At 51.4% G+C, this 12,413-nt stretch overlaps 1 long non-coding RNA gene across 1 annotated transcript in view; it reads left to right on the plus strand.

Moving 5' to 3' along the window:
- Positions 1-4,357: 4,357 nt before the first annotated feature.
- The window catches only part of LOC116657870, a 357,505-nt gene continuing 349,449 nt past the window's right edge, over positions 4,358-12,413 (plus strand). The window contains exon 1 of the long non-coding RNA XR_004313024.1: positions 4,358-4,745. This is a non-coding gene — a long non-coding RNA (uncharacterized LOC116657870). The remainder of the gene's footprint in view (positions 4,746-12,413) is intronic.

The raw sequence follows: 12,413 nt of genomic DNA on the forward strand, positions 1-12,413 counted from the left end.
CGCACGAGCTGTCTGTCCGAGAGGCAGGTACGGTGGCAGTGGCTGCCAGGTTCACGTGTCACAGGACCCTTGTTTGGGGAGCGTTTCTTAGGATTACGTGTTCTGCAGACTGTTCCTTGGAAGTGTTTTAAGGATAAAGATGTAGGAGTGTCTTCCCTCTGCCTCGGCGTGGCAGCTCCCAGGCGAGTGTGTAGGACTAGGGACGACCGGAAGGGAAGCACGCTGTCACCGTCCACCTTACTTGTCTTAAGCTTCAGGAGGCTGAGGCCGGCCTGTCTGATCTGCCGTCCCATCCGCACCACGTCCCGCGGGGCCTGACGCGTGCTTGGCCCCGTGCGTGTCGGGTGAGGGGCTGAGGGGACCGTGGCTGCGGCCGCACACGCTGAGCCTGGGGACCAGGCGAGCTGGGGGAGCAGGAGAGCTTTCTGCAGCCTTTGGGAGACTTTGAGGTGAAGGGAAGGGCTGTTTGTACTCCTGGGGGCTCCAGAAGCCAAAACTGGGGTCCAGCTCAGCATGAAAGAGGCTTTTTGAGGAGCTGGCAGCAGCTGAACAAAGGACGGGCTGCGTCCTGCAGTGGGAACACGCGCCTGTTGCTGTAGAGGGGTTTCCGTCTCAGGCTTGGGCTGGCCCTTCTGGTTCCGGACGTAAGCGAGTCTGCAGTCGTGCTGAAACCACACGTGTTCTTCGTCTGTGACTTCTTAATCTGGGATTAAGCTCCTTCCAGGAGCTGCTGGTGCTGGACTCCGTGTTTGCTGACTGACTTCAAATATTTGAGGGTATTGGTAATGTTTATTATTTGCCCCAAGAAGCCCCAAATCTGTACTACTGGGTACAGTTTGGTTTTCTTTCAAAAATCCAACATACAGAACAATGAAAGGACAGAGCAGAGGCCTTGGGAGGGACGTGTGTCTCCGTGAGCATTTGTATGGTGACGGCCTTCTTGGCAGCGCCGCATCTCAGGTCGGGCTGCCCAGCGGTGCTCCCCGGGGAGGGGCGCCGCGCAGGCGCTCTGGCAGGAGGACGCTTCGCCCCGATCCTCGGGGAGGCTGGCGAGAGCAAGGAGGGGGGGCCGGGGAGGGAGGACGGGGTGCAGCTCCGCCTGATCCCGCCGGGGGGCTCTGAGCTGCCCTCTGCTTCTCTCTCTCACGCGGTCTGAAGGTCGAGAACTCTCTGCAGACTTGCGCCTGCTTCTCCTTGTTTCGGCGGTTTCCCTTCAAGGTCCCACCAACCCATCGTGTTCCTCAGGGTCTGCTGACTTAGTCCATTTAGTTCCACCAACTCTGAAGCGTTCCCTCCTCTGATGAATTAATCCCCATTTTGATAAACATTTCCCTTCTGGCCAAAGCGTTGTTTGTGTTTCTCTGTGTAACCCCTTTAGTCTGCGACCGCCTCCGAGGTAACATGCTGTCCCGCGTCCTCCTCCTTCCGGGAGCCCCTGCGGTGGGAGCCTCCCCACCCCCAGCCCTCCATGTCCTCTGTAACTCCCTGTGCCGACATGGGTAGAGCCCACTGAGCCACTTGTGTTGGGGGCCTGGGAGAGCTGACAGGACATAGACAGAAGTGACCTTGTGTCCTTGTGTGCGGGCTGACCAGTCCCCGGTCACGTGCCTTCGGGAGGGGAGGTTGTGTGACAGCCTATCCCCAACTCTGCGATCTTCCCCCTCTTCTCAGAGGCCGCCTCCCCAGAGCCTTTCCCAGGCCTGGAGGACATGCCTTCCTCTGCCTGTGAGTGGCCTTCCCTGTTTGTAGGGCTCACTGAATGTTTGGCCAAGCCAAGTCCTTGCCCTTCCGCTCACTGGTACCATTCACAGCGACTTTTGAGCTCTTTGGGGATGAAGGTCTCACCCTAAACTTCTCAATAAATCCCATCTGGCTGCTTAGATAGAAGGCGCCCAGTAAATGTGGCACTTAATTCATGGGAGGATGCTCTACCGTAACATCTCCCAAAGGAGGGTCACCGTTACCGTACGGTGTTCACCTGTGGGGCCCATTTGATGTTCAACAGCATAATTACTTCTCCTTGCTGGAGCAGCGCATCATGGCCAGGCAAGTCTAAACAGGAGTCTTCTTTTGAAAAAGCGTGAAAACAAACCCTCTGCTGTTTGTGAAAGCTGTTTTCTAAGTCATAGTCTTGTCTGCAAACAGGTAGGCCTGGGAGCCCAAACAGGGTCCCTGTCAACCGGACGATTAAGAAATAGAGGAAGGAGTCAGTTTTCCAGTGGAGGGCCGTGGGCCAATGGAACCCGTGTATCCTGGGACCCCACTGAGTAAATGAAGATTGTAGGAGGAAGGGGGTGTTCTCGGAGCTGCGTCTTTCTAGCCCCTGTAGCCTCTGGGCCCTGGTCAGGTAAATGAAGATGGAAACCATGCAGCTGGCAGCCTCTGCGCTGCTTTTATTGCCAGGTGACACCTCATACCCCAGGAATGGCGCGACGCCCTGGACAAGCCAGAAAGCTAAACTCCGACAGAAGCTCTGTAAGTTCCCAAATCACACAAATTCCCATTTCATCAGTGTACTCCCCGTCAGCACTGCTCACGTCCGCAGGAGGAGGGGGACGGGGTGGGGAGGGGAGTGGGGAGAAACACCGGCAGCAGGTGTGGGCCGCCTCCCCTGCCTGTCCTGAGTGGTTCTTTAACATGGCAAATAAGCCACATCCGCACTCCTTGGGGCCCCACGTTGTCTCCCAAATCCTTAATTCTAGGTGGGAGAGACCAGTGGTTCCCCAGGTGTGTTCCCCAGACCAGCAGTGTCACCTGGGAAGTCTGCTGGGGACGTGCGTGCTCAGCCCCCGCCCGAGCTCCTGAACTAGGTCCCAGCAGCTGGGCTTTACCTGTCCCCAGTGATGCCGGCGCCTGCCGCCGTTTGAGGCCCCCTGGGACACACGCTCCACAGCGCTTTCCTCCTTCAGCTGTGTGTGGGGAGCTCTGCGTGTCCTGCTTAGCCGGGCTCCCCTCAGTGAGCTGAGACTCAGGAGACAGCGGATGCTATTGTGCAGATGGGGGGCCGTGCACATCTCTGCCTTGGGGACCTGCTGGCAGAGGAGGAGGAGGAGTGCACGGTGTGGTTCCCTGGCAGAGACCCCGGCAGGGCTTCAGGCTCCAGTCCAGGCTCTGCTGCTCCGGCTGTGTGACCTGGGGCACATCCCTTACCCTCTTTGAATCCCAGTGTCTTCTCTTGTAAAGTGACAATCTCTAATGCTCACCTACTGGAGACGGCGGAGGGCTAAATCAAATGAGTAAAGCCTTGAGACCCTTGCCCAGAAAAGACGAAGCTGCTGATGGTTGAGTTCCTATTATCCATCTATGCTGACTGTCAGCTCCCCTCCCTAACGTCAGTCCACCTCTGCCGCTCTCTCTTCCTCCATGGCAGCACGTCAGAACAGGGCACATCCCCATCCTTTCTGCTCCCGGCAGGGATGCAATCCGAATTTAGGGGACAGACACTCTGTTTAAACAAATGGGCAGCTGTTTTCCCACTGAGGAACCTGAAGGCTGGCAGAGCCAACGTGGCGCCCTGGCACGACCCACTTTGTGAGGAGTGTCCGCTGGTTCCCGCCATGGTCTCTGCTCCAGCCTCACTCGCGTCTCTGTAACCTTGTGATTGTGCAAACCCAATGCTTCCGTGAGTGGGCTTTTCCACTATTAATAGATTTTACTCTCTGTGTGTACACAAGGCAGATAACTAGATAGACAGGTAGGTAGACGGATAACTAGGTAGGTAACACAAGAACAAAATAACCCATCACTGTACCACCCGCATCCTTTTGACGAGCCGGGGATGATCAGCAATGAGCATGAGCTTCTGTGTTTTGGCCCCACCGGGAAGAGGACCTTCCCAGCGCAGGCCAGTTGCCTCCCCAAACGTGCTTGGCCGGGTTTGGCCCAGATGTGCATCCCTCTCTAGGGGCCAAGAGCTCGCCGTGGGGAAGTGCCGAGCCAGGCCCTGGGGTGCAGAGTGTGCGACGCGGCCCCTGCAGCCATGAGCTTCGCCCCTTAACTGTGAAGGTGGGAAGTTCATAGCTAAGTGCGTAGAGTGTAGGATTGCCTTTGTGCACAGGTCCATAAAAGGGGTGTAGGGGCGCTGTGAGAGTGGGTGTGGGGAGACTGGCCTGGAGGTTCTGGGGGTCCCTGGAGGCCAGGAAGAGATGTTTGAGCTGATTTCTAAAGGATGGATAGGAATCAGCCAGTTATGGGTTGGGAGAAGGCATCTGGGGGAGAGGACTGTGGAAGTCCCCAGCACGCAGGACTGTGAAGCGTCCTAAGAACCGGAAGACGGCTGACTTGGCACTTGTCCCACTTGAGGCCGCCCAGAAGTGGAGCGTCTTCCAGTCACTGGGGAAACCGGCTGTGTGCCTCCTGTAGGGGTGGGGTGTTGTCTCCGTGGGAGAGCTGGCAAGGCCAGGCCCTGGCTGGCTGCGGTCTGTGGTAGGGGGCAGGGAGACCCTGAGGCCGGGGTGTCAGCCAGTGCGATCCGGGGTTTAGAATTTATCTAGGTTAAAGTGGAGGCAAAGGCACAGCGCCCGAGGACCAGCCGGGCCTCTCCGGGCTTCCTCCCCTTTCCTGAGCCAGACCCTGGCACACCCATCAGCCTGTGGGTCCCAGCAGCCTTGCAGGAAGTCCCCCTCTCCCTTATGACTCCAGGAGCCAGAGGGATTCCAGTGTCGGCAGCCCAGAACCCTGTCCATCCCAGAGGACTGTGGGGAGGGGAGGGCTGGGCCAGCACCGAGGGAGACAGTGCTGGAGAGGTAAGTACGGCCGCCTCCCCACCACCCGGGGATTGCGGTCCCAGAGGATTATACATCCAGGGGCATCGGGCAGGCTTTGAATGCCATTGAAGGGTCCCCTTACTGCCTGGGGGAGAAAGGGTTTGCAAGAGAGGACCAGAAGGAAGATTCTATTTTCTATTTCTTTTGAACATCTGGAACTCTGAAGAGTGTTAATTTTTAAGCTGCCACTCGGAATGATGAAAGAAACTGGTTATCCATTTAGAGGATGATTATCAAGTTGCAGCCTGCACGAAGTCAATTTTTAGAGCTCGTTCCTGACCCCCCGAAATGCAGAATTTATAACGACAGTTTGGGTAATGCTTCGAGTTCAGTGGTGTAGCAATAAAGAAATCTAAGTGCAAAGTGTTTCTCCGTCCCGACTAAGTCCTTCTCTCAGCAAAATTTCACTTCAAGTGTCTTTTCATAATAAAATAATTCTGCATTCCAGCTGAGATCTCCACGCACTCCCTCACTAGTCATGTGGCAAGAGCCTGTTTTTTCGCTGCTGGGCAGGGTTTGCTAATGGGCACTTTATTGCTAAGTGTGTTGTCCCTTTGGGAAAAAAATAATTTTATCCCAGCTCATGTCTTGCCTCCAAGCCTACTGATCAGTGGTGTTATTATGCTTACAAGAGTCATCTGTAAGCTTTTCAAGTGATCTGCCAATGTCTTTTTTTTTTTTTTTCAGGTAAAAGAGAAAAAAGCTAAAAGCAAAAAGTTGTATTTTAGGGGAGGGGGTATGGGAAGCATCATTGCAACCAAATCGATGTTTATCCTACAAGCACAATATATCATGAAATACCCTGCTTGCTACTTTTTTTTTTCACGTCTTCCAAAAGCAAGCCACAATTAAATAAGAAAGTGGAATCCGAGAGAAACTTAAGTACCCATGATGCTCCTTGTTAGCTGTCTGATAGAGGAAAAATGGCTGGAAAATTCAGAGCCTTTATTTTCTCATCTGTGAAAAGGGAGCAGTGATGAACTTAGTCCCTAAGATGCTCGTGAAAGTTAAAGGACATGAGAAAGGACAAGAAGCACAGAGCGCCATTCTGAATATGTGAGAAACACCCATCTTCACGGGTCTCCGCTCTTGCTGTTTGTCCATCAATGCAATTCTGCAGCTGCCTCGATATTCTGTGGGTCGTTGATGTTTGAGGCTGTCCCGTCTCACCTTTACTGTTGATCACAAGCCAGTGGGAAGCAGGAATAGTGTCTGCATCTTCCTCTTTTTCTCAAAACCTTGCAGAATCTGTTGAAAAACAAACAGGTAAAATTTACGTGGTACATGCTCAGAACGAACACGCATACTTTAAGGCACCTCTGCTGGTGATCCCCATGAGAGGGGTGTGTGTGTGTGTGTGTGTGTGTGTGTGTGTGTGCCAGGGATGTGTTCCATGAACATTTTTGTAGGTGAATAAGCTGGTACCCAGGAGGCTGAACGGCCTGCACGGAGATGCCTCTTGAACCCAGGTCCTCCACCTGTCATCTTCCATGCCGCTCTCTGAGTCTCTCATGCTGTGAGAAGTTAATCCAGTTTTAGGACATAGCCTGGGATGTGGGACAGTCTGGAAATTGGTGGTTAGAATGTTCTTGAAGCTCCGTCCCGGGAAGTCCCAAAGCCGTGGGTGTGACCATCAGACAGGTCTGACCACAGAGCATGTTCAGGCTCAGCCAGTGTGGGCTGCTGGGGCCACTTCTCCTGCTCCCAAAAAGGGAGCTTGAACCTTCTTGGCAGTGGCGGAGGACAGAGAGGATAAACAGGCATGAACTGCTCTGATTGTTGCAGGCAACCCGTGTCATCTCCCAAAAGCTGCACAAGGGTGTCCTGCCTACAGGAGAGGTGGTGTGGGTCTCCTGGCTCGACTCGTTTATGTTGGCTGTCACCAGGCGGAAGGGGAATCTGGGAGAAAACATTATCTTTTCACCAGTAGAACATAATATACTAGTAGCTTTTTCTTTTACAAAATCTTTTACTCAATACTTTTTTTAAATTAAAGCATAGTCAGTTTACAAAGTTGTGTCAACTTCTGGCGTACAGCGTGGTGCTTCAGTTTTACACACACGCATATTCCTTCTCGTGGTCTTTTCCACTGTGGGGCGTTACAAGGTGCTGAATGTCGTTCCCTGTGCAGTAGGACCCTGTTGTTTGTCTATTTTATATACAGTAGTTTGTATCTGCAAATCTCAGCCTCCCAATTTATTCCTCTCCCACCCTCTCCCCTCGGTAACCAAAAGTTTGTTTTCTATGTCTGTAAGTCTGTTTCTGTTTTATAAATAAGTTCATTTGTGTCATTTTTTTAGATTCCACATATAAGTGATATCATATGGTATTTTTCTTTCTCTTTCTGATTTACTTCATTTAGTATGATAATGTTCAGGTCCATCCATGTTGGTACCTATGGCATTATTTTATTCTTTTTATGACTGAGTAGTATTCCATTGTGTGTGTGTGTATGTGTGTGTGTGTACCACCACTTTTTTTTTAATTGAGTCATAGTCAGAAGCCACCACCACTTCTTTATCCATTATCTGTTGATGGATAGTCAATACTTTTTTGATGTTTTTCATTCTTAAGAGATTTGCAACTCAGGTAGAGTCAAATTTGCTCCCGACCAGAGTTTCCAATTATCTTGCAAATCACTCTTATGCGCTACAGTTTGGAGGAGTTTCCAGGAGCAAGTGTGGATGGTTCAAACTCATTCCGAATCAGTTGATTATGAGGTTGGAGTAGGGGGCTCACCTTTCCACATGGAAAGCCTAGAAGTCTCTTTACTACTTCTGACACGGTCCTTCTGATCTTCTAAATCTGTGATTCTCAACTGGGGGTGATTCTTCCTCTTCTATTAGGGAACATTTGACAACACCTCAAGACATTTTTGGCTGTCACGACTAAGACCAAACATCTTACAGTGAGTGCACAGGACAGCCCACAGCAAAGAATTACCTGGCCCCAAATGTCAACATTTCAAAGGTGGAAAAATCCCACTTTAATTTTAAAAACAGAAAGTCGAACATCAGACATAGAGCAATACATCAAAAAAAAAAAAAACAACCCGTCAGTTTTACTGTGCAAGTTAAATATGCAAACTAAAGCACTATCACAGCAACCTCTAGATTTAATTAGCAATTTAAGAGAAGAAAAGTCAGGGGCAGTGGGACATGTTATGTGGCACCATGAGGACTCAGTCTGTGAAACGTATCTAGGACACATGACAGGACATTGTCAGAAAGTAAAACACTTCAGTTACCTATCCATTCATTGCAATGTGTGGACCTGAATTGTAAAAAATAAAATAGGATATATACGATGACTGGGAAATGAACACCAGTGGTGTGATTTGTTGTGTTAGGAAATTACTATTTTTTAGTGCAAGACAGTACTGTGGTCAGACATGAAGACGCTTAGAGGAACATTTTGACGTATCTGTAGACACAACGAGGTTTGAGTTCTCTTTCAAAATGACTTGAGGGAGAAGTGCTTGTGCGTCTGGATGAGAGGAGTTGGCGAGAGCCAGTGCTTGTTGATTTCTGTCCATAGATGCACGAGGCTCATCTTCCTTTTCTTTCTACTCCCATCTACATCTGGAATTTTCCATACCACAATGTTTTTAAAGACACACAGTGCCCCAAACCATAGAGTTCCGCCTGCCAAATGCTCCCAGCTCAAGTCACAGGGTCTCATGCTGCAGGCACTTTGCGCACATCCCCTTCAGCATCCCATGAGACGGGTGACGGCTTCCCGCGGGCTTGCACCAGGGGGCCCAAACTCAGAGTTTAAGTGGTTGCCTGTGGACCTGAGTGTGTTAGTGGTGGAGCAGGGATTCCGGCTCAGGCCCTTCTAATCCCCAGCTGTGGGGTTTTCTGCTGCATTACACGGGTGTCCACCTCCCTGTGGAAGGCAGGTGTTCCGTGTCGGGGAGGGAGTGGGCAGGCACTGCACGGGCACCTGCTAATCAGCTCTCTCCCAAGTCTGCATGTGAGCGCTCCTTGTCAGCAGGGGTTTGGAAGGCTGCGCCTCCAAGGATCCACAGCATAAGGCCCGGTTCCCACCCTGGGAGCTGTAAATGAATCCCAGATTAGACATGTAAACATTTTCCCCGTGGGGAAGGGCTGTTTTTAGCTGATTATAAATGGGAAAGGCTGGCAGCTGTTAATATTGATGGTTATTCCTTGAAAAATGACTTCAAGGTACGACTGATCAATTGTCTCTTAGAATGAGGAATGGAACAGGCTCGTCTCCGGGAGTCTCAGTGTGTATTTATAAACCTGTTCCCTGCAGAACAGGCAGGAAAAATGAGCCAGGCCTTTGGCATGATGATGACTTGTTCAGTGTAAATAAAGGAATTACTAGAATCTACATTGGATTTCATATTTGCCAAATTCGTTTTTTTCTTAAAAAAAAAATTCCTCGGGCTGCTGTTTTGTGTTTCGTTAAATAGGGTTACATTTGATGTTCTGACCAGTAAACTGAAGAGTGCTTCTTGGCACCGGGTTGAAAGTTAACGAGAGCTGGGACTGTTTTTTCTCATGTGGCAAATAAGTAGCTTTGCACTTGTCTGGAAACGTCTGGATGGTTTAGGCGCTGGCTGGTAACAGTGTTTGTGTGGCGGGTGGCAATGAGCTATTTCCCTGTGAGAGGTGTGTGGGGACCCTGGCTGGGGACTGGGGTCTAGAAGTACTGTGAGCAGACTGCAGGGCGACCTCTTAGAGTTCGTGGCCCTGTAATCCCCTCTCCTTGAGTGTGGACGCGATTGGTGGCTTATTTTTACCCAATTGAATGTGGCAAAGGGGGTGGAATGCCATGCCTGTGACTGCTTTACAAAAGATGCTAACGTCGATCTTACTAAAGGAGACCCCATCCCATGCTGACTTCGTTAAAGCAAGTGACGGAGCTGGGGAACTCGGTCCTCAGGGTGGTCAGACTGTCAGCAAGAAGCTCGAGACCTCGGTCTGACAGCTGTGAGGGCCTGAATTCTGCCACCAGCCATGCCCCCCAGTTTAACTACAATCAGTGCTTTTGGAGACTTCCGATTGGCCCTTTGTCACAATAAGCAGCGCAGTGAGGATTTCCACGTTCCCGCGTCCTCTGTCTAAGCCCCCAGTGCTCTCCTGGCTCGCAGGCCCAGGCAGCCCATCTTGGCTGTCAGTGCCTTTTCCAGATGACTGACTGCCGGCTCAGCCCTGAATCGGTTGCGTCCATCATGAACTGCGGAGGGTGAACAGCAGAAGAGTTGTGAGGTCCCTCAGAGGATCTGTTACCAGCTCCAACTCTTCCTCTCTTTCGATTCTATAACCCACGTGTATTTTTTAAAGAAGAAAAAAAATCAACATTTTTTCCCCAATGTTACCATGGAGAGCCCCGGAACGGAATCAAAGCATCATGACCAGGGAGGGGTCCTGCCTCCACGCCAGCTCAGAGCTTGTGAAGAAGCAGCTGTGGGACTGTCACGGCTCCTTCCAGCGAAGCATAGAGCACGGCCCTCTAGGTCCCAGAGAGTGTCGCTTAACTCAGAGGTGAAAAGGCTGTTCCCCAAAAGTTGCAAGTGGATCGGATGCACTCTGTGTTCATCCACACGGTGTGTGCAGGTGATCTGAGAGGGGTGGGACGCTCCTCGTGGTGGCTGTCCTTACCTACAGGGGCTTGGGCGTGAGGACCCTGCCAGGTGGCGGGCATCCTCTCCCGTCTGGTTCTGTTCACACCTCTCTGTCATTCATTCATTCATTCATTCATTCATTTGGGAAACATGTTGAGCACCAGCTGCATGCGGTGTCTGATTTCAGCGCTGAGGATGAAGCAGTGAGCAGACCATTTCCTGTCTCCACTGGGCTCGCCTTCTGCTGGTGGGGGAGCCAGCCACCTGCTCCAGGACCCCAGGGCTTCCATCTTGCAAGTCCACCTCGTTTGTTTTAATATTCTCACTTGATGTCTCTACCACACTTAACCCGTTGGCCGTTCCTCCTTTTCTGAACACTGGTCTCTTTTGGAATAGGGAGAATGGGATGCTGAGAAATGCCTGGAGAGGCAGACAGAATCCAGACCATGTGGAAATTCATTGGCTGTGATGGAGATGTTTTTTAAACAGCAGTGGAAATAAAAGTCAGGAGCATGTTATAGTCTAGTTTTTGCTTTTTCTTTAAAGACACTCTGAGTTCAATGTGGGGTGTGACAAGAGAGGAGAAAGGAGGGTCTCCCGCACGTCAGCTGGCATTCAAGGCAGGGCAGAGACTGTAGCGGCGGGCCTGTTGTGGGGGGGGGGGCTGAAAGAAACTATGGAGCATGGGCTTGTTGGGGTGCTGCCGGCCAGTTCTCCAAGGGAGGAGACAGCGGGGTGTGGCGTCTGCTAATTTCAAGCTGTCAGGTGGACCTCATGGGATGCAGATGTGGGACGAGGTGTGCTCTGCCCGCTCTGTGAGCCAGGCCGTATCAGGAGGGACGTGGACTACCCCTGGGGTGGGTGATGGGTGGGTGGAGCACGGAGAGTGAGGTGCCAAGAAGGGTCACTGGTTTCCGATTTTCTGAACAGGATGGACAATGGGACCATTCACAGGGAGACACAATAGAAGAGGAGCAGGTGTGGGGAAGGGCTGGTGAGGCCGGCAGTGATGGGGGATTCAGAGAAAGTCATAGGGGCAGCAGTCTGAAAGGGGCTCAGGGCCTGAGTGGAGGTCCATTACCCCATGTGGTGTGTTAGTGGTATCTGGAGGTCCCCACTGACCACAGACTCCTGGGCTTGCTTTTTACTGAGGCTTGAATCCTGTCCACTGAACTTGCAGTGCTGTGTGGTGTCCAGGGGCCGGGCCGGAGGGCACTGGGAGAGGCCAGTTGGAAATCAGAGAGGAGGGGCTGGGCTGAAGACGTACACCTGAGAATCCTTTGTACCTGTGCACTCAGGGCCAGGGGCTGGTGAAACTGCCCAGTGTGGAGTGAGGACCTCACCTGTGGAGCGAGGTCTGTGATCTCTCTCTTCCCCCGACACACACTCCTCCTCCCACCCTCCCTCCCTCCTTCCCTCTCTCTCTCCCCCTGCTCTCAACCCCCTCACCTCTCTGTCTCTCTGTCTCTGATGATTGAACACTTCCTGGCTGAGTAGAAGTTGTGCCTTAAAGGAAACTGAGAGTGAAAATTTGGAGAATGTCAATGATTATCACCAGGAGAAGACTTTGCAGAAGGAAGTTGGCACTAAGAGGCCACGTAAGGGTCTGGAGGACGGTCGTGGGGTTTGGGCAGGTGGAGGCCTCTGGAAACCTTGGGGGACAGGTTATGGGCAGATAAAGGGCCCGGGAGCAGATTGGAGTTGGAGGAGGGGTCAGTGGGAGATGAGAAAATGGATCTGGGTAGAGATGGATCCATTTCAAGAGAGGAAGCTGGATTGCTCACTCGAGAATTTGTGAGGAAGTTTTAAAATGGGAAATACTTAAGCTACTTAACTGATAAGGAGAGTGAGCCAGTTAAGAGCGGAAGTTTAAACAGGTAATAAGGAAGAAGGGAAATGAAATGACAGGGAGGGACCTCTGAAATTCGCTCTTCCATTTAAAAAATAAAGTCTGGCAAAAGTGGTCAGAGTAATTTTTTTCAGAACTCTAAAAATTAACCAAAGACTTTAGTAGTGCTAAGAGGGTATTTTGTTTGGTGTTTTGCGTTTTGGTT

The sequence above is a fragment of the Camelus ferus genome, chromosome 19 (assembly GCF_009834535.1).
Source record: "Camelus ferus isolate YT-003-E chromosome 19, BCGSAC_Cfer_1.0, whole genome shotgun sequence".
Lineage (NCBI taxonomy): Eukaryota > Metazoa > Chordata > Mammalia > Artiodactyla > Camelidae > Camelus > Camelus ferus.